A 26,893-nucleotide genomic window follows, 5' to 3' on the forward strand; every position below is an offset into this window, starting at 1 on the left:
ACACAGTTGAATACTACACAGCAATGAAAATGAGCAATTTAACACCGCATGCAATTTTACAAACATAATGTTGAGCAAAAGAAACAAAGCAGTACCTACTATATGATTTCATTTATAGAATATAGAGAAAGGAGGCAAACCCTACTTCTAGAAGTGAAGATATTGCTTATACTCTGTAGATTTAGTGGCTAGAAAGAGTATAACAGGACTTCAAAGTACTTTAATGTTCTTTTTTTTAAAAAAACCTGATGTTAGTATTGGTTATATGGGTGTATTCATTTTGTAACAATTCACTAAGACTGTGCACTTAAGATATTAATTTTCTGTGTGTATATAAGATAATTAAAATACTGGAGATAATAGTAATTTTTAAAAATATTTTTGTTTCTTATTATAAATTGAAATTATTTTAAAAGTTCATTCACGTATATTTGTGAAGTATAATTTAAAACATAAAAATAAGTACTTGGGGATAAAATTATTCTCTAAGTGCATCTACATAATTCCTCTAAATTTCTCCCATTATCAGCATAGTACTCCTGGTAAGGCAGAGGAATTTTACTTTCCTCCTATATGATACTTGTTTTAAATAATCCTATGTTATGTTGAGTGTTTCTTTAAACAGTAATGAAAAAGAATGTCTTATAATTCCTAGAGATGGGTTGTTATCTACAATCATTTTAAAACATCTTTTTCAAGATATATTGCAATAATTCCATATGCCCAAATAATCAGGAGTGTTAATCAACTACCTTTGTACTTCCAAGGATGTCATTTCCCCCAAGTATAAAATGTATGATACAAATGCCCACATTGTCTGGGTTTTATATATTTATTATAAGGTAAATCTTTATTATGTTTACTATTAAGCAACAGATAAACTCTGAAAGTTGACTTACTGAAAATTAATTTCATCAGTCTCACAATAACACAAATAAACTCATATTTATGTATATTCCGTAGTCATCAATTATTAATGTAATCCAGATTCACATTTTTAACAAATCTTATTGAATACATATAACCACAAGAGTTAATGAATAATTAATGCCTTAAAAACTGCCTCAGAAGTCACTTGTTATTTATTACCATTTTATTTTCATAGTTACACACTTTACTCTCAACTTCCTGGAGCTCTACCATCAAGCTACATGGAGGGACTCAATTTTGATACATCTCGACAGATGATAAAACAAGTTTTACTTTCAATAACTCATTGCCATCAAATAGACTTCATTATGAAAAATTTAATAGATAAAATTGTCATTCATGTTCAAAGAACTGTTTTCAGTGGTATCAGTCTTTACCTTTGTGGGCTATGCCTTCACATTTACCTAGAAATCTATTAAAGACTATATCAAATAACTGTATTACTATAATGTATCCAAGAACATAAAAATTTTGATAGAAAATATCACGTAACTTCTTCAACATTTATGGTTAAATATCAAATGATTTATTTGAATTTTCTTTATTTTAAAAAAACCGGACATGATCAAAAAAAGGGTAATGAAAATGACTCTAAAATTAGGTAAATCTTACCGTAAGCTCACAGGTTAGGAATTCAAAGAAAACGTTCACCACCCTGAGACCTAGAAAAGTATAACCCAAAACATTCTTTATTAGTACTAGCATTCAATTTAAAGAACCTTAAAAGGTTAGTAATTCAATAGGAGAAATGTTGTTATATGAGTAATTAGTGTACATATCACTTGACAAACATTTTTGACTACAGTATTTGTCTGAAATAGCATTACCAGTTACTCATCTTACATCAAAGTACTGTGATTTAAGATTAATTATTGTAATTTGGGCTCCTTTAATGCAGTGATGACAAACAAGCAGACAATTATTGTCTACTTGCTTCTTGTAGGACTATAGGTAATGGGTACATTTGCAAGCTTAATGTATTTTGTTAGAGAACCTTCCCTGTTTCATTCATTTAACAATGTCAGATATAATATATATCCTGACATATACATGTGCAAACATGTACACGTACAGATGTGGCTATCATACCATAATCCTACTTTTTATCTCTGCTTTATCCATTTTAATCACTAATAACTCTCCATGATATATTCTATAAAGTATGTAATAATTTTAAAAGCTGTACAGTACTCTATCATTCACTGTACATCCTAAATTATTCAAGATATTTGATTTAATAATTATGCAAGTTATTATTATTGTCTTTAAATCATCTTTAAAATACACCAGTTAGTTACCATTGTGTGTGACTTTATGTAATAGTCACTGAGGCCAGGTGTGGTGGCTCATGCCTGTAATCCCAGCACTTTGGGAGGCTGAGGAGAGTGGATCACGAGGTCAGGAGTTCGAGACTAGCCTGGCCAATACGGTGAAACCTCATCTCTACTAAAAAATACAAAAATTAGCCATGCGTGGTGGCACAAGGCTTTAGTCCCAGCTACTTGAGAGACTGAGGCAGGAGAATCACTGGAACCCAGGTGGTGGAGGTTGCAGTGAGCCAAGATCATGCCACTGCACTCCAGCCTGGGTGATAGAGCAAGACTCTGAAAAAAAAGAAAAAAAAAAAAAGAAGGAAAGAAAGAAAGAAGGGGAGGGGAGGGGATGGGAGGAGAGGAAAGAGAAGGGAAGGGAAGGGAAGTTAAGTTACTGAGCCCTTTGTAACCAGTTTTCTCATTTTGATGCAGTGGTAACTTAACACACATTATTAGCCATCAAGTTTGCCTAATGCTTGATGGATACTATCATATATGAACAATAGAAGAAAACTAAATATTTAACCTCTGCCCTCAATGAAGAAATTAGTAGTACTTGTAAACTCTTTAGAAAATTCATGAATGACTGGTAGGTCTAAGGTAAGTGCTCTACTGTGTAATCTCTAGCTAACTGCAGTATAATTTAAAATAGAAAAATTATAATAGATTGACTCTTTTATGTCAATTCTTTAATTGTTGGTACTATTTAGGGAGAATGTGTTTTTCTCAGGTGTTTATGTATTAAACTGTTTCAACTGGTTTCTACCATAATTGAAGAAAATAGTTTATATAACTTCATTTATTTGATGAAGAAATAATACTTCATTGTTAGGAGGGATTATCATACGTGAAAGTGAATCTGGTAGTAAAATGAACCACTTGAGAGGTGATATAAAGTGTTTCTCTTTTTGATGCAATGTTAGAGGAAAACAAAATCAAAGAAGGTCTTCTAGTAGACCTCCCAGGCTCATTCATTCAGTATGACTTTCTGCTTTCATTGACCCTCCAGGAGCAAGGATGGAGATGATTTCAGGAGATCTAGTCCATATTGACATTTGTGAAAGGAGAATCCTCTCTGAAGAATCTAGTGTGATTTGAAATGCTTGTACTTTAAAAAGTCAATCAATGAATTAGAATGACTTTTCTTGCCCTACCTTTTTATCTAGAGGTGCAGCAAATTAAATTTTGATTAAATGTTAAAAGGTTGAGTATTAGAGTTAACATTTGGCTGACACTAAATATTACCACTGTAGAATAAACTTTTTGCATACACAAATTAAAAGTTTTAACTGTTATTACTATTTTATTATTAAAAGTTTAAAGTCAAGCTTTAAGGTTTTAACATTATAGCACAGAAACAATAATTTCTGTTAGCACGATCAGATGCTAGATTACTCCTGCAGGCACTGTGTTGCATATTTGCAATATCGAATTGACACTTTTAACAGAAAAATGGAATTTCAACATAAAAGGCCCATAAAGAGATTTATGTCCTTTTATTCTATCTAGAATGTTTATCTATATTTGAAAGTGAATATTTCGATATTAACAATAAATCCAAAAGACATCCTTGTTTGTATTACTGACATTGTTACACTGATCAGATATAGTGTGTATGTAGATTGTAAGTCATGGTTCATATTTAAGTTCAGGGATTCCAGAAATGATATTCAAAGTATTTGACTAGTTGGTCTTCCTAGGACAAATCCAAACCAGAGAGGTAATTTTAGGCATACAAGAAGGTCAAAGCAGAAACACAGTTTATTCCAACTTTAATTTACCATTTTCAGTGATATGTGGAGCTTGACTCAGGCAAAGACACATGTAAAAAGGAAAGCGTTGGCTGGGCATGGTGGCTTATGTCTATAACCCCAGCATTTTGGGAGGCTGAGGCAGGCAGATTGCTTGAGCCTAGGAGTTTGAGACCAGCCTCGGCAACATGGAGAAATCCCATCTCTACAAAAAACACAAAAATTAGCCAGGGGTGGTGGTGTGTGCTTGTACTCCCAGACACTAAAGAAGGATCGCTTGAACCCTGGAAATTGAGGCTGCAGTGAGCCAAGATTGTGCCACTGCATCCAGCCTGGGGGACAAAGTGGGACTTTGTCTCAAAAAAAATAAAAATAAATAAAAAGGAAAGAGTTTAACATGACGTTCATAAATAACTATTTTTAGAGGAGAGATTTGTGATGAAGGGCCAGTTATTAAACTGTCAGTGACATTGCCACTAGGTTGGGGTTTTATCCTTGATAAATTTTAAGAAATTTTATTTCACATAAAATTCCAGCTAAATGAATTGGATCAGGCTGGGCACGGTGGCTCATGCCAGTAATCCCAACACTTTGGAAGGCTGAGGCGGGTGGATCACCTGAGGTTAGGAGTTCGAGACCAGCTGGCCGACATGGTGAAACCCCTTCTCTACTAAACATACAAAAATTAGCTGGGTATGGTAGTGCACACCTGTAGTCCCAGGTACTTGGGAGGCTGAGGCCAGAGAATAGCTTGAACCCAGGAGGCAGAGGTTGCAGTGAACCGAGATCGCAATAGTGCCCTCCAGCCTGGGTAACACAGTAAGACTCCATCTCAAAAAAAAAAAAAAAAAAGAAAAAAAAGAAAAAGGATCAAATATACTTCTCTCATTTATACTAGTTATTTGAGGAACAACCATTCAGAAAGCACTGATGTTAAGTGAAGTAAGCAAACCACAAAAGAAATTATTGATAATTTTATAATTCTGGTATCCTAAACCTACCATGCTGAATAAGAAATTCTTCAGAGTTATGTTTGAATGACTGTCAAATTACTACAGAAATCTTGAAAAGTTATATTTTTGAGTGCAATTTTTTAATATTCTGTAGATAAATGCTTTTAATGAATGGATGTATTGGATCTATGATGTAGTGTTTGGAGAAATTCATGAAATTGGCATCTTAGATGGTGATTTCTTCCTCATCAAAAAGAATTAGAATGCATTACTTCCTCTTGACTTAATTTTGCAGGGAGTCCAAAAATCTGGGGGAGGGAGTGGAAATTGAATAAAGATTATTTGGAACCCTAAAAATTAGAAAAGCATTTCCAATAATAATTTTAAATAATTATAAATATTTCAAAATGATTGGGAATAATTTTAAAGTCAGTTTATTGGGTTTAGGAAAATAATATTTAACCAGCAATAAATAGTACTATAATAAGATTTCTACATTTTATCTCATGTATCCTCAATTGAGGCTCAGAAAAGTTTCATGTATTAGAAATTATTTTCCACATTTTCACAGACGAAATTGAAAGCTAACAGTTGCCTGAATAAACTACAAAAAGACTTACTATCAATATGTTGTAAAGTTAAAATTGAACTTGAAGTTAATTAAATTCAGAATCCCAGTTAAGTCACACACCAGCATAGGATAATGTTAGTAGATAACATTTACCAAACATATAATGTATGTAAGATCCTGGTCTCAGTATTTTTATGTATTAATTCATTTAATTATCATAATTATATTTCTACTTTATAGATAAAACTGAGCTATAAGTATGTTGTTCTTTAACCCAGGGAGCCTGGCTTCAGAGCCTATGCCCCTAGCCATTACATCTCTATATGATAGTTGATCATTGTATGGTATTCTTACAAGTGCTATTTCAATGCACATATATTCATTAATTCTTTTCAGTTTTAGGAGTCAAGTAATTATACATTTATTATGAGTCTAACAGCATCTTAGTGGGCTGGTCCTCATTAATAACTATAGTTAACATTAATTGAACACATACTAAGTGCCAAGAAGTGTGTCAAAGTCTTTAAGTTCATCTCATTTAATCTCCAAAGCAACCCTACCAGGCATTATGAGCATCTATGTTGTATAAATAAGAACACTAAGTAGAAAGGCAAACAAATATATCCAAGGACAGAGAGCTAGTAAGTAATATAGTTGAGTTTTTTAAAATAATTATTTTATTTTTTAAGATCTGGGGTGTATGTACAGGATGTGTAGGCTTGTCACATGGTTAAACGTGTGCCATGGTGGTTTGCTGCACCTATCAAATCATCACCTAGGTATTAAGTCCGGCATGCATGATCTCTTTTCCCTAATCCTTCCCTGCCACCTCCACACCTCCCCTGACAGGCCCCAGTAAGTGTTGTTCCCCTTCCTGTATGTTCAGTTACAGTTGAGTTTTAAGCACAAACTCTCCTACTCTTCAGTTAAATGTAGCTTAGAGATACAGATTCTTTTGTTTGTATAAATTTGTGGGGTATAAGTGTAATTTTGTTGTATGTATATATCACATAGTGGTGAAGTCAGGGCTTTTAGTATGTCCATTACCAGAATAATATTCATTGTACCCATTAAGTAATTTGACATCACTCATCTCCCTCCCAACCCCTCACCCTGTGAGTTTCCATTGTCTATCAACCCAAGCTCTAAGTACATATAAACATATGATTTAGCTCCCACTTATAAGTGAGAATATGCAGTATTTTTTCTTCTGTGTCTGGCTTGGTTCACTTAAGATAATGACCTCCAGTACCATCCATGTTTCTGCAAAGACAAGTTTCCTCTGTTTTATGGCTGAATAGTGTTCCATACTATTGTGTGTGTATGTCTGTATATGTTACATTTTCTTTATTCAATCATTTGTTGATAGACAATTTATTCCATATCTTAGCTATTGTGAATGGAGCTGCAACAAACATATGAGTGCAGGTATCTTTTTGGTACAATGATTTCCTTTCCTTTGGGTATATATCAAGTAGTGGGATTGCTGGATTAAAGCATGGTTCTATTTTTAGTTCTTTGAGAAATCTCCATACTGTTTTCCATAGTGGTTGTGCTAATTTACATTCTCACCAACAGTGTATAAGTCTTCCCTTTTCTCTGTGTCATTGCCAACATTTTTTTGTCTCTTTGTTAATAGCCATTCTGATTGATGCAAGATACAGCATTGTAGTTTTAACTTGCACTTTTCTGATGATTAGTATTGATGAGCATTTTTCACGTGTTTGTTGGCCATTCATATGTTTTCTTTTGAATGGTGCCTATTCATGTCCTTAGCCTACATTTTTACTCTTTTTTTTTTTTTTTTTTTTTTTGAGACAGTTTCGCTCTGTCACCCAGGCTAGAGTGCAGTGGCATGATCTCAACTCACTGCAACCTCCGCCTCCACGATTCAAGCTATTCTCCTGCCTCAGCCTCCTGAGAAGCTGGAATTACAGGAGCTTATCACCACGCCTGGCTAATTTTTGTATTTTTAGTAGAGACGGGGTTTCGGCACGTTGGCCAGTCTGGTCTCGAACTCCTGACCTCATGTGATCCACCCACTTCGGCCTCCCAAAGTGCTGGGATTACAGGCATGAGCCACCACGTCCAGCCCTTAGCCTACTTTTTAATGGGATTTGTTTTGTTGTTGTTATTAAGTTGTTTGAGTTCATTGTAAATTCTGGATAAACTGTCCCTGTCAGATGTGTAGTTGTCAAATATTATCTTCCATTCTGTGGGTTGTGTGTTCACTGTGTTGATCAGATTCTTTTAAAGGGGAGGACGTGTGAAAGAAATTGGGGGCTTGCAGTTTAGTCAATTTAGAAAGAAATCTAAAATTGTATCTTCATAAAGCAGATATATATATAACTATATTTTCAATTTTTTATAGATTGATAAGAATAGTAAATAGATTAAAAAGCTTCTAGTCTTACAACTCGAAGAAATTATAATTAATTTTAGATAGTGACAGCCCCACAGTACCTAGCTGATTAAATGCTAAATAGAAACTATGCATTATTTATCAGACATGCCAAATTCTAGAGTTTTCTGCCAAAAAATTTTAGAATACATAAGACTGTTATAAAATATGTAAATTGTAGGTAATATAAGAATGATTTTGGCATAGGTTATCAGAAACACTTTCTTGAAAAACCAGATAGCCTTCTATCCATTTAGAAAAATGCAAATAATGCTTTAAAAATAACAACTTTGAACTCTCACTTCTTTCAAGACTGTGAAGCTTATCATCTCAGAAACACAATTCCTATTACAATTGTAGGCAACGCATTTGGGAAAAAATGTAGACTGTTTCAGTAAAACCTTGCATATTATAAAGTCTCAATAAATAATCAATGACCATCTAAGTGCTGCAATAAAGAAATAATAACTAGATAGACCCTTAGGAAAAAAATACCATGTTTAGGTGTTAGAGTTTACCTTATCCAAATTTTCTCAATGTCTTAATCAATGCCTAACTCATTTCTTACAAAAAAAAGATCTTAAACCCTGGAAAAGTTGGAATAACTGGCAAGTGGTGAGACTAGCAAAGTATCCTATGAATAATGTATGTAAATCTATTGTGTAAAATGGTATATAATGCTAGTTAAGTAATTCATACATTTATTCCACAAATATTTACTAAACAATTATTTACCAGCCACTACTATACTATAATGTGAGGTTAAAGTGACAAATGAGACAAAAATAATAATAGAGTCAGTGTTCTGGTTACTAATGTTTAATAATTGTGTGTTTTATTGCCACTTCAAAAGCTACTAGACATGGCACAACTGCATTCTATAATCTCTTCCAGAATTTTTCTTTAGGTATTCCAAAATCTAGCTTGAGAAGTTTTGTGTAAGTTTGAGTGGGCTTAACACTATGGAAGAAACTTTTAGTTATCCCTCAACATCCATCTTAGTTTACTTATTTTTTGCTAGGTTCATGACCACTCGGAATAAGACAATGATCCTTAGTCTCAATGCCATAAGATTAAGTTCTGGCAAAAGCACACACATGGACGTTGGGTAAGCAAAGTCTAACCAGTGTCAGTGAATGTTAAGAGGCATGTTCATCTTTGTCCCTCCTTCCCTAATTACAATTTCTGGTTAGAATGCAGAATTAATGCCCGGAGCTCCAGCAATCATTTTGTATCATAAGAGGCCACACCAACATCTTTATTTCTCAGACTCCCAAGTAGAGCAATTAAAATAGGAGGAACCCAGATCAAATTACAACATGGTATGTCATCTCAGACTTGCATGAATTATTTCTTGAATTTGAGAGATAAATTCTATGGAAATAGAAAGCAGATTAAAGTTTATTAGAGAATAAAGGGTGGGAGGAATGGGGAATGACTGCTAATGGGTAAAGAATTAATTTTGGGATGATGAAATTATATCTCAACAAAGCTGTTATTTTTAAAAGTTCCTTACATTACTCTATTAGCTTATCTCTTAAACAATTTAAGTGTATTTTATTTTTTAAAAAGATATTTGTGTGGTATATTCTTCTGGGGGCTCAGATTTCTCTGAATTTCTGAACCTGCTATAATGCATTAACATGTTATTATATATTAGGATGAATAAAATGAGGGAAAACTATAATCTCTGTCTTCCACTGTCTAAAACCTACTGTAAAGAAGAAAAAGGCTATTCATGAATTAACACCAAGAAAAACCATTAACCTCCCAGGGCGTTTGTTGGAATTTCATTATACAATTGAAAGTCACATGAAAGATTACTTGTTACTACATAACAAAATGTGTGATTAAAAAAACATATGGAAAATGTTGCCAGTAAATAATATAGACTGGAATTTGTATTTTAGCCTGTTGGTCGTGGTGTTTATGAAGCATCCTCTAAATGAGATGGGGTAGATTTGAGTGAGGGGAGATGAAGGGGAGACAGAGGTTGCAGGGCACTTCATATACATGAACTACTTTTGAGATAAAGAAACCGTGGCTTAGGAAGCTTTACATAGCTTGCTAGCATCACTAAAATGAAGCTTCTGATGCATGTTTCTGGGATGGGGACTGAGATTCTGTATTTCTAACAAGACAGAACTATCAGAATCTCTAGTTCAACAAAATCCAGGTGATTTGTATGTGCATTTAATGCTTTGATATCCTCCTCATTGAATGAATATATGTTCTTAAATTATGCTCAAAAAATCCAAAATGTCAAAACCTCTAAACAAAGTTTCATACTTATTCAAAAGGTATGCAATGAAAATGATTACAAATACTTTGGGTATCAATGATATATAAAATAACATTAAACAATCCATTTAATAAGTGGGAATTTATGTCTCTTAACTGAAAATTTATACATCCTTATGTTGAATATTTTGACTCTTGGGCATTACTAAGAAAAATGCCTCTCTAAATTATTCAGAACACTAAGATCTTATTAAAATGTTTGATATTGTATTGAAAAAATTGACAATAATAACCTTAAACTATAAATAGATACATTCCAAAAATGTCCTCTGAATTCTTTTTCATGAGTGACATTGTCATAATTTTCCTCAGTTGGTAATGAGCCACACTAATTGGTAAAACTTAAAGAAATAATAATGGTCATCATAAAGTTGCCGTGTTATATAGATAACTATGCATTTAAGAAGACATTAAAATTATAAATTGTAACTCCCAGCATAATATAATGATTCTTTCATTTCTGGAGATAGTAATATTGAAAAATCTGTAAATCCATGTGAAAGTTCACAAGATTGGTATAGCCTTTATGTAAATTCACGGTAACTATGGCAACATTCATTTTCATTTTACTTCAGCTGCTGCACTAGCTCAGATAAGGTTGGAGACGCAGTCTTATAGTTGCCATTATGACTAGCAGATCCTTATCTCTCCCTATTCTGAAAAAATACAGCAGTATTTGGGTGCCACTGGTCCCTTTCTATCTTACTTGCCATGGTTGGCTACTTTAATCAAGTCCCGAAAGTATCCTGTATTCTCTTCTTCCTTCATCCTTACCATACTTTCTTGCCAATTGCCAACTGGGAGGCAGAAGCTAAGTACACAGCGGTACCTCTCAAAATTAAATGCACATACAAATCACCTGGATTTTGTTGAACTAGAGATTCTGATAGTTCTGTCTTGTTAGAAATACAGAATCTCAGTCCCCATCCCAGAAACATGCATCAGAAGCTTCATTTTAGTGATGCTAGCAAGCTATGTAAAGCTTCCTAAGCCACAGTTTCTTTATCTCAAAAGTAGTTCATGTATATGAAGTGCCCTGAAACCTCTGTCTCCCCTTAATCTCCCCTCACTCAAATCTACCCCATCTCATTTAGAGGATGCTTCATAAACCCTCTCAACCTTTTAATTTTTGGAAAAGAAAGCTACTACATTAAAACACTTTATTTCATCACCATTACTATTATTATTATTATTTACTATGATACCACACAACTAGACCTGTATGTTTGCTCATGTTTCACCATCACTATTATTTCTCTACAATTACCTAACCATTATATTCCTAATGCTGTATCCACTAAAGTAAAACATCTCCAACTCTCTCCCATTTTGTACCTGCTTCTCTCTCCTGCTATGACATGACTTCTTCACATATTAAGAGGATGAAAGTTATTCATGAGAACAACTTTGTTATTCTACACTTCAAAAATCCATGTGCATCTTCATCCATTCTTCTTCTATTACTTTATTTCCAAGAAAGGATCTCTCTCCTCCTCACATTTTTGCTTTCATCCCCTCTTTTCAGTCCTGAATTACTGTGCACCCTTTATGCTTTTTCTAATGACAACAAGTTTCTAATTCTCCACTTTATTTTCAACTTGTAATGTCAAGGCTTATCTCTCCTGGAGAACTTTGCCCTCAACCGTCCTGAGTCTTCAAGCTATCTTTTATTTTCTTTGTGTGTGGATGCTCTACACTTCTTATGATTTGAAACATTTTTTTCACCCAAAAAACTCTAATGATGCCCTTTGTTGAACATCCACAATCATGCCAAAACATCAAATTCCATGTTCCTTTTAAAGTCATCATCACCCTGGAACATTTCCAGCACACAGAAGTTAACCTCTTCTTCCTTCATGAAATTCTCTTTTTCCAGGAATTACAAAACTGCCTTCTAGTTTTGGATTATTATCTTTTTTGTTTCATTATGTTTTTATGTTCTCATGATTACACCTTATCGTCTTTGCCTTTATTTTTCTCTTCTTCCCAGTACTTTGAATGCAGACAGTCTTACAGCATGTTTATCTCAGTGGTAGACACAATGCCTACGGGCGAAGCTGTACTCAGGAATGTTTGAGTGAATGCAACAATCAAGGTATGAATATATTTTCTGATCCTGTCCTCTTTCTACTTATTCCTATATGAACTTGCACTTAGACACTTGGTTGCAATCTTCATCTTTACAAATTTCATCTTCAATTTACATCTTAACTTTCCAAATTAGTATTTCTAGACCTGAATGTATTTCTGGTCCAGGTGCTACTTTCCAAACTTCTTGTTAGATATTTCTACCTATATATTGCACAATTACTTTGAATTCAAATGTCCAAACAAAATGTATCACCTTTCTGCTAAAACCCACTTTGTTCCTTGGATTTTTTTTTCTGTTAGTGACACTTCTAACTTGTCATTCACATAAACCTAAAAGGCTAGTCATTACTAATTCTTCCCTTTATTTTCTTCCCTTCATCCAATCTGTTTTCAAGCCCAACAATTCTACCTCTGTTGTCTTCATGAAAATGAAGAAAGACAATCCAGATGTGAATAAGTAGGTACAATTTATTTCCAGTTGGCGGTAGCAAGGGAGTCAGCCATGCATCATTTGCATTTGCCAGAGACTCAAAGGTAGGTAGGGGAGCAGGAAAACCTAACAGTGAATAAAAAGGGAAGGCTTGAAGTGCATTCTGGTTGGAGAAAAGTTAACATGGAGAAACTGGAAGCAGGCTAACTAGAAGTAGAGCAACCTATGTAATTGCTTTGGGAAGTATATTTGGCTTTCTCTGGTTGGTTCTGAGTTGGAAGCACTGGGTAAAAATTAAGGAAGTTGGTAGTCAGTGACCTAAAAATGTTCCCAAAGTCCTTGCCATTCTGAGTCAATTGCAGAGGCTGTGGTTTGGTTTCCTTGGCTAGATGCTGTGGAGGTGGTAGGTCAGAGTTTTATCACATATGTTCTGGCTGTTATCCACTTGTATATTCAGTCTCTCATCTCTCATATCTCTTTTTCCCCTTCCAGTCACAGGGCCATCCCTCAACTCAGCCAGTAGTTTTGTTGTATGCCACATTGTTTGGTTTTTGAGATCAGATCGTCTAATCCTTCTATAACCAAAGAAGAGTATAATGTTTGAGAGTATATTGGCTTAATGAATACTTGCTAATACAAAAAGAAAATCTAGCATAATTGGCACAATGGGAATGATTATGTAGTCATAAGTACACAGTAAGATTATAATTCTTATAATCTTATATAGGAGTTGAGTTTTATGTACCAGGCATCTTTTAGTAATAAAAATATTTTCACTGAAGATTATTGTTTCTTCTAAGTTGTCACTTGCTCAATATGAAAACTATGCAAACTATATTCAGGATAATTTAGTTAATCTCAAGGCACAACATTATTTCCTATGATTCTATGAGGTGAAACATCTTTAGTTGAATAAATTAAATGCCATTTTAAAAATAGAAGAACCCATAAATACTCACATGTTTCTCTATTGTTTGTGCTAAATAGGCTGGACATTGATAAATGAAAGAGATTTAGTCAGAGAACATCTAAATTTTCAGCCCTGTGTACAGACTTAGGCTACTCTGAGATATGACTGTCAAATATGGGGGGGGGAAGATATATATCACTTTAATATGATTTCTACAATCTCTGATTTTATTAGTATATCACATTTATTCCATTTTATCAGTGTTTGAAGAAGTAATTGATCATGATCTTATTCTTCATCAATTAGCAATCATTTATTGAACATCTGTGTTCCTAAGTATCATTTCAGATACTGGAGAGCATAAGGCATCACTCTATTCTGTGATGTTGAACTAAGGAAGCCAGTCTATCAAAGCAATGTTGAAAAATATGAGAGGAGGAAATGTATGTGTATATAGGTAACAAAATGTGTTGTGCTAATACAATTGTTGTAAAGAGGGGAGACAAAAAAATTATTTTAGAGGAAAATAAAGCTGGAATAAACTTCAGGCTTCTACCTTTTCAGTTGTATTACATCTAGCAAGTTGCTTACAAAGGCCTCAATAATAATTATAATTGTTAATAATAATATATTAGAGATAATAATGATATAAGCAAACACATGTACACATTACATGTGCTTTAGGGTTTTTAATACACTAATCTATGAAATCCTCCTAACAACTCTAAGTGGTAGGCACTTCTATTATATTTATTTTATAGACAAATTAACTTAGGCACAGAACAATTAAATTACTTGCCCATGGACATAGATTTAGACAGGAGACGGACTTACTAATAACACAGATTTATATGCTGTTAGAATTATTAATAGGTAATTTAATTGAAGTGTCCTCTATGGTAACTGATTCCTGATGGTGGCCCAAACAAAGATCAGTTTGCTTCCTTCTATCTAAGTATAAGGTATTATGATGCTTCTCAAACTTTAGAGTGCATCAGAAAGGCTGGGGGTCTCAGTAATTCCCTAGCTGGGAAGTGGGATCCAAAATTAGCATTTCTAAACCAAGTTCCCAGGTGATGTCGATGTTGCTGCTCTGGGAATCTGGATGGAACTGGAGGTCATTAAATTGAAATAATCTAGTCACAGAAAGACAAATACTGCATGCTCTTATTCATATGTGGGAGCTAAACAAATTGATCTCATACAGAATAGAATGGTAAATAGGAGACACTGGGATGGGTTGGTGGTTGGAATGGGAGGATAAAGAAAGGTTGATTAATAGGTAAAAACATATAATTAGAAGGAAGAAATAACTTTTAGTGTTTAGCAGGCTAAAGTGACTATATTTAGCAAAAGTATTTTGTATACTACAAAGTAATAGAAAAGAGGACTTGAAATGATACCAATACATAGAAATAACACTCAAGATGATGGATATCTCAAATATCCTGACTTGATCATAACACATTACATACATGTAACAAACATTCAGCTGTACCCCAAAATATATAAAATATCATGTATCAATAATAGAAAAAATAGTCCCAGTGAAGCTATGGGACCTGCAAAGATTTTAACCATAGGCAGCAATAAGGATTAACCCACAGAGCAGAATTGGAAGACGAAAGGGAGAAAAAATAAAGCGTCTTCATAAATGACGTGTTGATTTCAGTTCATTCAGTTCCTTTATTCATGGCAATGTTTGTTTTTACTGGGTTACATTTTCTATTTTGACAGCATGCACATTTAGAATGGTCAAATTGCTCAGAGGAAAAATTAAGGACATCTCTCTGGGAGAACAGCCGATCGACTTAGGCAAGGGGGCAATGAAAGTCATAGCCACTTCGCATGCCAATCCAAAGTTTACACTTAAGGAGGGAATTTTCTATGTTATGGTAGTTTTTGATTACTCAGACTTTGATGATTGAGTTTATCTTATTAGTGAAAGATAGGAAATCAAAGAATATATTTCTTAAAGCTGCACGGAAATAATTAGGAATAACTCTGAAACTAATATTTGTTAATATCCATGTCTATGAAGGTTGGTAATTTTATTACTTCTACTATCAGTCCTTGAATTGTTAATTAGAGAAAAAAGTGAAAAGACCAATGAAACATTAGGGGAGCTGCATCAATATATTTTCTAAATATTTTAATCATCAATGTCGTCATTTTAGTTGAATATAATGAAGAATTATTATGAGCCAGAACTTTACTATGATTTTGAAAGCATTTTATGAGTTATTTCTTATAGTTGGGTTCAAACTCTTTGTATCTCCATTTGGAGAAACTGAGACTTAGAACACTTTAATATTAGAATTTGTAATATTATGTTCAAATACAGTGTTTTTAGTTTTGTGATAAAATTTTTATTCGATTTTAATTTTATCTGTTTATTTACAAGCTAGTTGACCATTTCCTTATGCCTATTAATAATTTGAAGCAATTCATGCCATTTCAGCTTTCTTAGTTCTAGGCAATTAACTGGAGAAATATTTGCTTCTAAATGTTTGAAATGGTGAAAACTGTGTAATAGTGATAACCAATACAACAGTAGTTTATTTGGTATGTATTTTTAAATATTTGATAGTAAAACATAGCACATAGTGGCATACAGCAGACAAAATCAGTAAAATTCTCTTAAAGATTTTATGTATTTCCTATATAGAAAATGTAGATGTTCTTGGTTGCAGCTATTTTTTTCTTCATTTATTTCCTAAAATGTCTTTCCTTTATAAAAGGTTCTTGTTAAGTTAACTCTGGTGACATGTTCTCTCTTTCTCCTATATATCTCTTTAAAATATAGAACAAGTAATACTGATTTGTAGCAGTTAAGACAGGTCGTCAGTGTTTCTGATTCCTCAGTAAGGCCATGGAAAATAGGATTTTTCTTAGGAAGTTAATAAGCAATCTATGACAACAGTCAGTACACCGTGTTCCAGTGATATTTCAAAATGTTTAACAGCATTAGATAACTTTTGCAGTAATTATGATTATTATTCACAAATATAGCACTCGGATTTATGTGTTACTGGATTTTAAAAAATCTAAAATGTCATGGATTATAAGACAACCCATTATTTCATAGAGCTCTACAAAAGAAAAAAAGTTAAATCATTCCATTGGGTATGCATCCTAATTTCAGAGATGTTAAAATTTGAAAAACAACATATGGTAAACACACGTAGCAGTAATTGTTGTCATTAGTAGATGTTTGGAGTAGTGTTTATGAGCAAAGGAAATAGGCACATGCACACGGGGCTTGTGGGAGAAGACGCTGGGTCATTATTTCTAGAGGTCATCTTGGCAATATCTATCCAAAGCCCTCAAACTATTCACACATTGTGATTCTAATTATGATTCCTCTTGCCCAAAAGAGTAAGCAACCCTTAATCTTTTGTATATGAATGTAACTTCTTTTACTTAAAAGAAAGAGTGCAAACATATAGGAGCAAATCGATATCCGAAAGTTTTATGATTTAAGATTTATGAAATGTCAATAAAAATACAAGCCAGTTGGCTAAACACATTATGCCAATCACTTACTGTACGGTGACTGTTTCTATTTTTTAAACACATTTACAAATTAGGATCATACAGCAAATACTCTTCTATGATCTGTTTTTTTTTTTTTCACAGTGCAACATATCACAAGAATTTTTTTCTGTATTATGACAGAATGTGAGCTCCTCACAGGCAGAAATCTTTGCTCCCTTTACTAATATTACTATATCCAAAGTGCTTAAAACAGAGCTTAACACATAGTGGGTACTTAATAAATGTTTATAAAGCACTGTATCTATGACAGTGTTCAAACTTGAAAATGAAGGTTAGCAACACTGCTTACAGTGTGATCCCCAATTTTAAGTGTTTTTGTATGAACATTATAAAAAGACTATTTCTTCCTAATAGATGAATTATCTGTATTAATTCTAATGTATTTTATGTCTTATTTTCTATAATGAACATCAATTCCTTAACAATTCAGAAATATTAAACATGTAATTTTTAAAATAGCAATGGCTTCATGTAATTATTTTTTATAAGACATTCAAGATAACACTTGTCTTTTTCATAATAAGATATAATCATTTACATAAAAAGAACATGAGCTTGAACCATTCTTACCCAAAATCTGAATCTTAGACATATTACATTCGCAAATCAATCTAGAAATGAAAAGTTTCTCCCTTGCCCCCATTTGAAATACGGTTTATCTTTGTTTGCTTTATAAAAGTCCCTTAGAGATTAATGATATTAACTCTTTCTCATGTATGTGGCACATAGATTTTCACAGGTCATTTGCTTTGGGTATTACTGAGGCACAGAAGATGCAAAGCTTTATGTAATGAAACACATAATGGGCTCCATTTTAGTATCTTAATTAGAATGCCTTCTGTGGTAAGCAGCATGACTCCCTAAAGGTGTCCATGCCTTAATCCCTGGAACCCGTGTTACCTTCCATGGCAAAAGCAGTGAAGAAGCAATGAAGACTATGGACCTTAAAATACAGGGATTGTCTGGGTAGGCTCATTCTAATCACATGAATCCTTAAAATGAAAAGAACTTTCTCTGGCTGTGGTTAGATGGATGTGGCGGAAGTCAGAGAGACTGAAAATGTGAGAGGGAGGCAACTTGCCATTCTTGCGGTGGGAGGACATATGGAAGGCATGAAAGGGAATGCAGGCAGCTTCAAGGACCAAAGATCACACCAGATGACAGCCAGTAAGGAAATGAAGAAAATGGATCTGTGTCCTACCTCCAAAAGGAAGTGATTAAGACTAGAAAGCTGTGTGAGCTTAGAAGCAGATTCATTCTTACAGCCTCCAGGGAGGAACGCAACACTGCCAACATCTTGATGTGGGCCTTGTGAGAATTTAAGCAGAGGACCCAGCTGAGCTGCACTGCATCTGCAATCCTAACCTACAGAACTATGACATAATAAACGAGTGTTGTTTCAAAGCACTAGGTCTGTCACAACATATTATGGAGGCAACTTAAGAAAACACAAATAAACCTTCAATAAATTATGTGAATACTATCTAGCTCTGGCTTTTTCTGGCACTTTTTAATATGTTTTCTTTCAGTTTTAATGGACACATAAGTGTATATATTTATGTAGTACAGTGGGATATTTCCCAGTGTTACATTATGTAATGATCAAATCAGGGTCATTAGCATATTCATCACCTCAAAAACTTATCATTCCTTTGTAGTGAAGTCATTCAAAATTTTCTTTTCTAGCTATTTTGAAATATACAATACATTGTCAACTATAGTCACTCTACTGTGTAGTGGAACACCAGAACTTATTCCTGCTATCTAACTATAATTTTGTACCCAACTAACCAGTCTCTCTCCATTCTCCCCACTCACCCACTGGTAACCACTATTCTACCCTCTACTTCTAGGATATCAACTTGTTTAGATTTTTTATGCCTGATTACTTTAAATATTTGAAGTTTAGTTTCTTAAGTCTTTTTTCAGTATGGACTTAAAAATATTTGTTCTCAAAATTATTTAGCCATTGTCATAACACTTGTTATGAAATAACTGGAGAATCATTTTCTTCACTAATTTAAAGGGCATCATTAAATCACACAAAATCTTAGGTAAATTTATGGCTTTTTACCTAAATTATATTTGGTTCCATTTCTATGCTGTACATGAGTTTGTGTGAATGAGGCTTAGATACAATCTATTACAAAACAAATTCAAACAAAACAGAAATAATGCAAAACAAAATCAAACCAAACAAAATATAGAACACACTGTCGTTTTCTTTCTTTCTCCATGTATGCTTATATGTTCATATACAGTATGAAAAATCATTGAAGAGCAAACTTCCAGTCTGTCTAGTGTGGGTGGAGGTTGACATTGAGGAAAACATTATTTAATAGTAGGATAAGGTAATACAAACAGCAAACTATTTAATATGGGAGAGGATTTAGGCATCAAGCAAAGCAATCTGAAATTTCTCCTCTAGTCAAACTCTGTTAAGTTGATACTCCATTCATCATTCCCTACTCCTACAAGGAAATGCCAATTTCCTGGTCTCTACAGTGGATTTCTCCCCCATAGCCTACAAACAAACAGATGCACAATTCCTGTAGGTGAAGATTGCTAAAATCAATGTAATATCAATAGAAACAGTATTATATGACTGAAGGGCATGGTGGCTCATGCCTATAATGACAGCACTTTGGGAGGTCAAGGTAGGTGGATAACCTGAAGTCAGGAGTTCGAGACCAGTCTGGCCAACATAGTGAAACCTCGTCCACACTGTTTTTTTATGGAAACTTCACGTGTTTTTTTTAGGTTCTTCTTTATTGCAGGAATAAGAAATACAAATATTTATAGGTACATGTATATATAAGCTATATTTATATCTCCAAGGTTTGCATATTGAGCAATTTAAACATTTTAAAGAAAAGTAGACATGGTTTTGTTGTTGTAACTCAGATTTTACAGCCTATAAAAGGCATATTGAGAGAATATAATTTTAAGAAATGAGAAAACTCCTAATGAAAATGTTAATAATATCGAGGGAGTCACCCCAGATTACTAAAAAGTTGGATAACAAATGCCAAGTGAAGGAGTGTGAAGGCAGCCCCACAGAGCACCATGATAGCTTACAGAATTTGCCCAAGAAAAAAGAGAACCCTCTGTCCTAAAAGTTAGAACTAGGGGAGAACCAAAGTAAAGGTCACTGGGGAACAAAATGAAGGTCACTGAGGAAATTCAGTCATTTTCCACCTGATTATTAGCCATAATTGGAGTAAGAATCTCCATTCAGTTGTAATCTGAAGAGATCATGCCTTCTTTAGCACAGCACCCCACAAACTAATTGTGCAGGAGTGACACCCCTCATGATTTATTTCAGTACCTTTTGTTAGCCAAAGAAGATACTCTAATTTCAGAAGATCTCAGATATCTATAACCTGAGAAAAGGGGTTTGGAGCCCTGGCTACCTGTTGGTGTAACAATATAGGATAATACAGCTGAACTTGTATGTGGACAATGGATGGTAGTTAATGAGGCAGTGATTAAAATTCTATAGTATTCCTGTTGCATTGAAAATATCAGTTCAGTATGAATCATTTTAGAATATGAAAGATCACTTGCTAATCTAGAAATTATTTTAAAAAATAAGCAATATAAGATAACTGAGTTAGACATTTCCCAAGATACACATGTGAGAGAGTGCATCTTTCTTAAGATACACATGTCAATTCTGTAGATGGGCTATATAATGGATTTATTTATTAATTTAAAATATTCCTATTATTATTTATCTTTGTTCTTATTGCATTTACTTTTGGGTTCTTGGTCATGAAAATCCTTGCCTAAGCCTATGTCTAGAAGTGTTTTTCCAATGTTATCCTGTAGACTTTTTATAGTTTCAGGTCTTAAGATTTAAGTCCTTGATCTATCTTGAGTTGATTTTTGCATAAGGTAAGAGATGAGGATCCAGTTTCATTCTCCTACATGTTACTTGCCAATTATTCCAGCACTATTTGTTGAATAAGGTGTTCTTTCCCTACTTACGTTTTTGTTTGCTTTGTCAAAGGTCAGTTGGCTGTAAGTATTTGAGATTATTTCTGGGTTCTCTATTTTGTCCCATTGGTCTGTGTGCCTATTTTAACAGTACCATGCTGTTTGGTGACTATGGCCTTATAGTATAGTTTGAAATCAGGTAATGTGATGCCTCCAGATTTGTTCTTTTTGCTTAGTCTAGCTTTGGCTATGTGGACTTTCTGCACAGCAAAAGGAACAGTTAGCAGAGTAAACAGACAATCCACAGAGTGAGAGAAAATCTTCACAATCTATACATCTGATAAAGGACTAAAATACAGAATCTACAAAGAACTCAAACAAATCAGCAACAACAACAACAAAAAACCAAAACAACCCCTTCAAAAAGTGGGCTAAGGACATGAATAGACAATTCTTAAAAGAAGATCTACAAATGGCCAACAAACATATGAAGAAATGCTCGACATCACTAATGATTAGAAAAATGCAAATCAAAACCACAATGCAATACTACTTTACTCCTGCAAGAATGGTCATAATCAAGAATTCAAAAAATAATAGATGTTGGTGTAGATGCAGTGAACAGGGAACATTTCTACATTGCTGTTGGGAATGTAAATCAGTGCAATTTTCCACACTATGGAAAACAGTGTGGAGAGTCCTTAAATAACTAAAAGTAGAACTAAAATAACTAAATAGTTAAATAACTAAATAGCTAAAATAACTAAATAACTAAAAGTAGAACTACCATTTGATCCAGCAATCCCACTACTGGGTATTTACCCAGAGGAAAATAAGTCTTTCTATGAAAAAGATTTATATAGATAATATTATATATATTCATCATATATATATATATGATGGATAAAGAAACTGTGATATATACATTTCATCATATATATACGATGGAATACAACTCAGCCATAAAAAGGAATGAATTAATGGCATTTGCAGTGACCTGGATGAGATTGGAGACTATTATTCTAAGTGAAGTAACTCGGGAATGGAAAACCAAACATCGCATATTCGAACTCATAAGTGGAGGCTAAGCTCTGAGGATGTAAAGGCATAAGAATGACACAGTGGACTTTGAGGACTCAGGGGGAAAGGGTGGGAAGGGGGAGAGGGATAAAAGGCTACAAACTGGGTGCACTGTATATACTGCTCAGGTGATAGGTACACCAAAATTTCACAAATCAACCACTAAAGAACTTGCTCGTGTAACCAAACACCACCTCTTCCCCAGTAACCTATGTAAATAAAAACAATAAAAAATAAATTAAATATTCCTATTAGTATCCATCACAAGGGATTTTGCTCTTTGAAGTTTGTGTGATCTCATGGTTACTTATGTCCTTATGCAAGAGTTTGTGTTTAATCAAAATATATTCACTTAGATATAACCATAGTGTCCACATATGTACAAAGGAACACCCATGGGTACACTATCATTATGCTTAAGTTAAACAGATAATTTATACATTGTATTTATTCTCATATGTTAAAATGCCAAACTTAAATAGGTTATATTAAAGACATCTTTAATGAATATTTTGTGATATGTATCAGATAAAACAGCGTATCAATAGAATATTCTCAAAGAATAGTAATTCTTGTGTGTGTATTAAACATGTTACACATATATTACATAGAAATACCTTTACATTTTCAGTAAAATATCCAGATGTACTTTTGCATTTCCTTAAGAATTCTTATAGGGATGTTGTTATACGGAATTATTTTCTACTACTCACTTTGTAGAAAATCTTGTCTTTTTATTTAGAAAGGTTGTTATTGTTAATACACAGAAATATTTTTAAGCCATCACTATCATCTCATATGTCATTTGTGATCTTAGCCACGTTTTTCTAAGACTAGCAAAATGTACAAGAAATGATTTATTGCTAGTCACCTTTCAAATGATACAGTGACAAATAAAAAGCTGAATTCATGTAGTCTAGGGTGTGGTTCAGTATTAAAGACTTGACTGTGTAAATCAGTCCATATCCTTCTGACTGGTATCTAAAGTACCTAATAGGCTTGCATATATGAAGGAGGCAATGAATTTAACTATTGTTAGCCTAAATTAATTGTAAATATTTGCACATATAGAAATATAAAACACATTCTGCCCTGAACTTAAAATAACTTTCAGAATTACAAATTAAAATGTATGATATTATTCACAAATCACACAAATCAGTATAAAAAATGTATTATTAGTGAAATTGAGATCCATTGTTTAGAAAGGATTATTCTGCTCCAAAGAAACTGTAGGGATCAAAGAAAGAGAATGCCTCCATACTGACAAGTAACAGGCTAGAGTGGAGATGAATAGACTTATGTCATAAAAGCTGCAGGTGAGAAGCTTCCAGCAGTCATTGAAAAACAAATGAAAGTAATCAGTGAGACAGAATAGGTCTTAAACATTTACCTGCTCTCTAACACTATGGAAGCAGGCTGAGGGTGGGGGGAATCAAAATCATAGTTAAAACAAAAAGCGCATAAAGAGAAAAGGCCAACACATATAACCTCCCCCACTGCAGGATATTATCCTATCCAAGTGGGAAAGGGAAAAAGACATACATTTAAACAAAGTTAACAATCTTTATAGCTATATCGATGATGTTACAAATTTATACTGAATGGAAAACAATTTATACTTTTAAATGACTAACAAGTCATGGAAACTGGCTTAAATTCCATCGAGGAATAAAGGACCGGTTCCACAGATAAGTCATTAAGGGAAAGGAAAAATAAAAACACAATGTCCTGAATGGTACTACCTAGGTTTTCCTCCAGGATTTTTATGGTATTAGGTCTAACATTTAAGTCTCTAATCCATCTTGAATTAATTTTCGTATAAGGAGTAAGGAAAGGATCCAGTTTCAGCTTTCTACTTATGGCTAGCCAGTTTTCCCAGCACCATTTATTAAATAGGGAATCCTTTCCCCATTTCTTGTTTCTCTCAGGTTTGTCAAAGATCAGATGGCTGTAGATGTGTGGTATTATTTCTGAGGACTCTGTTTTGTTCCATTGGTCTATATCTCTGTTTTGGTACCAGTACCATGCTGTTTTGGTTACTGTAGCCTTGTAGTATAGTTTGAAGTCAGGTAGCGTGATGCCTCCAGCTTTGTTCTTTTGACTTAGGATTGTCTTGGAGATGCGGGCTCTTTTTTGGTTCCATATGAACTTTAAAGCAGTTTTTTCCAATTCTGTGAAGAAGCTCATTGGTAGCTTGATGGGGATGGCATTGAATCTATAAATTACCTTGGGCAGTATGACCATTTTCACGATATTGATTCTTCCTATCCATGAGCATGGTATGTTCTTCCATTTGTTTGTGTCCTCTTTGATTTCACTGAGCAGTGGTTTGTAGTTCTCCTTGAAGAGGTCCTTTACATCCCTTGTAAGTTGGATTCCTAGGTATTTTATTCTCTTTGAAGCAATTGTGAATGGAAGTTCATTCCTGATTTGGCTCTCTGTTTGACTGTCACTGGTGTATAAGAATGCTTGTGATTTTTGCACATTAATTTTGTATCCTGAGACTTTGCTGAAGTTGCTGATCAGCTTAAGGAGATTTTGGGCTGAGACAATGGGGTTTTCTAAATATACAATCATGTCGTCTGCAAACAGGGACAATTTGACTTCTTCTTTTCCTAACTGAATCCCCTTGATTTCTTTCTCTTGCCTGATTGCCCTAGCCAGAACTTCCAGGACATAGGCATGGGCAAAGACTTCATGTCTAAAACACCAAAAGCAACGGCAACAAAAGCCAAAATTGACAAATGGGATCTCATCAAACTAAAGAGCTTCTGCACAGCAAAAGAAACTACCATCAGAGTGAGCAGGCAACCTACAGAATGGGAGAAAATTTTTGCAATCTACTCATCTGACAAAGGGCTAATATCCAGAACCTACAAAGAACTCAAACAAATTTACAAGAAAAAAACAAACAACCCCATCCAAAAGTGGGCAAAGGATATGAACAGACATTTCTCAAAAGAAGACATTCATACAGCCAACAGACACATGAAAAAATGCTCATCATCACTGGCCATCAGAGAAATGCAAATCAAAACCACAATGAGATACCATCTCACACCAGTTAGAATGGCGATCATTCAAAAGTCAGGAAACAACAGGTGCTGGAGAGGATGTGGAGAAATAGGAACACTTTTACACTGTTGGTGGGATTGTAAACTAGTTCAACCATTATGGAAAACAGTATGGCGATTCCTCAAGGATCTAGAACTAGATGTACCATATGACCCAGCCATCCCATTACTGGGTATATACCCAAAGGATTATAAATTATGCTGCTATAAGGACACATGCACACGTATGTTTATTGCAGCACTATTCACAATAGCAAAGACTTGGAATCAACCCAAATGTCCATCAGTGACAGATTGGATTAAGAAAATGTGGCACATATACACCATGGAATACTATGCAGCCATAAAAAAGGATGAGTTTGTGTCCTTTGTAGGGACATGGATCCAGCTGGAAACCATCATTCTTAGCAAACTATCACAAGAACAGAAAACCAAACACCGCATGTTCTCACTCGTAGGTGGGAACTGAACAATGAGATCACTTGGACTCGGGAAGGGGAACATCACACACCGGGGCCTATCATGGGGAGGGGGGAGGGGGGAGGGATTGCATTGGGAGTTATACCTGATGTAAATGACGAGTTGATGGGTGCAGCACACCAACATGGCACAAGTATACATATGTAGCAAACCTGCACGTTGTGCACATGTACCCTACAACTTGAAGTTTAATAATAATAAATAAATTAAAAAAAAAAAATAAAAACACAATGAAGTTACTTTTAGATGATATCCATTGAACACTGATTGTTCAACATGATTATTATAAATAAAGAGTGTGTGTTAGAGGAATATTCCAGAGGAAAAGTATTGTAGAGCTGCAAAAATTAAAGCAGGAGAGAGTTTTATAAAACTGGGGGAAGTCAACAGTATCACATATAGCAGAGAAAGAAGAAATGGGACAATAAAAAGGTCATTGATTTGTGGAAAAAAGATATGTAATTGATGATAGTGGAGAAAATAGATTCAGTTCAGTAGTGCAAATAGGTAAGAGACAGGTGAACAAGAAATAAAGGCAACAGATATATGTATATATGTGAATATACATATACATTTGAGAAATTTGGCGGCAAAGTAGAAAAATAATATGATGTTAAATATAATGGAATACCCAAAGTACTAAATAAGCAGTGTTGATAAAAGAATAAAATCTTTCCCTACTTTTCTGTGATATCTAAACTAATGCTTTTGTTAGTTTATTTTATTTTTCATCATCACTACATTGATATAAATATTAAATGCAACAGCCATGTATCCTGATTAAATACCATTTTCCTGCAAACTGTCCTGCCACTTGTGCAGGACTTGAGTTGCTGTCCGGCCTGGGCAAACTGCAAACAGTTAGTACATTTGTACTACCATTACCCCCAACACTCCCTCAAAACCAAGAGCCTCACAACTAGAGGCCTCATGTCCACCATGGCACAGGGGTACAAGAATAAGAGTAAAGGGGCTGCCAATGAGAAAATTGCCCTCCTTCCTCAAGGTGGACACAGTCCTACATCAGGGCTGAGTTACAGCCTTTCTTCGGCCCCTTGGACAAGATGCCTGAACTACTGTATATGGTAGATGAAACAAAATAGAAAAT

General features: G+C 34.2%; 1 protein-coding gene across 29 annotated transcripts in view; it reads right to left on the reverse strand.

Moving 5' to 3' along the window:
* The window catches only part of PTPRD (protein tyrosine phosphatase receptor type D), a 2,332,079-nt gene that overhangs the window by 1,264,721 nt on the left and 1,040,465 nt on the right, over nucleotides 1-26,893 (reverse strand). For all 29 annotated transcript variants that reach the window (XM_073021577.1, XM_073021575.1, XM_073021576.1 and 26 more), the window contains one exon: nucleotides 1,543-1,592. The gene's annotated coding sequence lies outside the window, so the exon portion shown is untranslated. The remainder of the gene's footprint in view (nucleotides 1-1,542; nucleotides 1,593-26,893) is intronic.

Source organism: Chlorocebus sabaeus, chromosome 12 (genome assembly GCF_047675955.1).
Source record: "Chlorocebus sabaeus isolate Y175 chromosome 12, mChlSab1.0.hap1, whole genome shotgun sequence".
Lineage (NCBI taxonomy): Eukaryota > Metazoa > Chordata > Mammalia > Primates > Cercopithecidae > Chlorocebus > Chlorocebus sabaeus.